This window comes from Tupaia chinensis, unplaced genomic scaffold, assembly GCF_000334495.1.
Source record: "Tupaia chinensis unplaced genomic scaffold, TupChi_1.0 Scaffold000097_1, whole genome shotgun sequence".
Classification (NCBI taxonomy): Eukaryota; Metazoa; Chordata; class Mammalia; order Scandentia; family Tupaiidae; genus Tupaia; species Tupaia belangeri.
Window position 1 is genome coordinate 1,544,658 of NW_006159559.1, and position 1,361 is coordinate 1,546,018.

Consider the following 1,361-nt stretch of genomic DNA (forward strand, 5'->3'; position numbering starts at 1 on the left):
AAAGAAAGAAGACTCTTATCAGGTATAGTCTCTTTTTTTTTTTTTTTTGGAGAGATTTTTGCTATAGGGTGCGTGCACTCACCAGACAGACAGAGAGAGACATAGAGACAGAAAGCGAGAAATCATCCCCCAGGAGGGATGGTCATGCCACAATCCCTTCTCCTCCATTCTCCTCTCGGGATCTTGAGCATGCATGTACACGCGCCCAGCGTGAGTTTTAAGCCACCGGGTCCGGGACGTGAACCGCGGTCGACTACGTGGGAGTCCAGCGACATAGCCATTACGTTAACTGCTGGTTCCCAAGTCTCCTGAGTATAGACCTCTAAACTGTGATCTAAGTAAATCTCTCTTTTCTATAGATTACCCAGACTCAAGCATCTTGTTATTGAGCAATAAAGAATAAACTAAACAACTATCCTAGGAATATTACAATAATCCCCCAAGTCTGCCTATAAAATACACGTTTAGCTCAACCAACTTCCACAGCATAACCAAAGAAGCTTTCTTTTGAATGTCTATTCATGCTAGTTCTCTATACAGCTGATTTTGATTAGTCACTACCGTTTGGAATTCTAGGCCCTTTTCATTCTGGCCCACCTTACATTCCTGCCTTAGCTCCAGTGACATTTTTGAAGCTTTTTCCTTAGGGATCTCGTGCTTTTGCTCTAGTGTTGTTTTCACTATTTTTTTTTTTCAATATACCCTGATGTTCTTCTGTCTTTGTTAAAAAAAATATTCTCTCTGCCTTATGTGTTCTCTGCTGAAAATTTCCTATAAATATAGCCCTGCCAGATCCCAATGGACCGAATTGAAATTGTTTTTTACCATGTAATTTCAAAGCACATTTAACTTTGTACACATTTACTCCTGTGCAATGTATTTGTGTTTATGTCTTTCTCTCACTTTAGCCGCAAACCCAGAGAAGTATGAGCCTATTTTCAATTTTATTTGTATTTCCCAAGTACCTTGCTTAATGCCAATTCACCTGCTTGGTTTTTTTAAAAGCATTTGTTGAATTATTTCAAATTGAATCAAAGAGAATATCAATAACTTATTTTTAGTAATAAAGGATAAGAAATGTATCTTGTTCATTATTTACTTCTAAAATTGTGCCCTGTACGCACGAACTGTGAATTTATATTGCTATTTACAACCCTCCCAATGCTTCCAGCTTTAGAAACAAGATCCTGTTTGAAAAGATTTCATGGATGCTTAGGGCCATTTTCATAGAAAAATGATCTTTGTAATGACCTTAGGAGGTATTATTTGAAAATACTTACATTTTTTATGTCTCAATTATTTTATTTTATTTTAACTCAGATGTAAAACCCTTATGGAAGTAATTGAATCACATTTTGTGA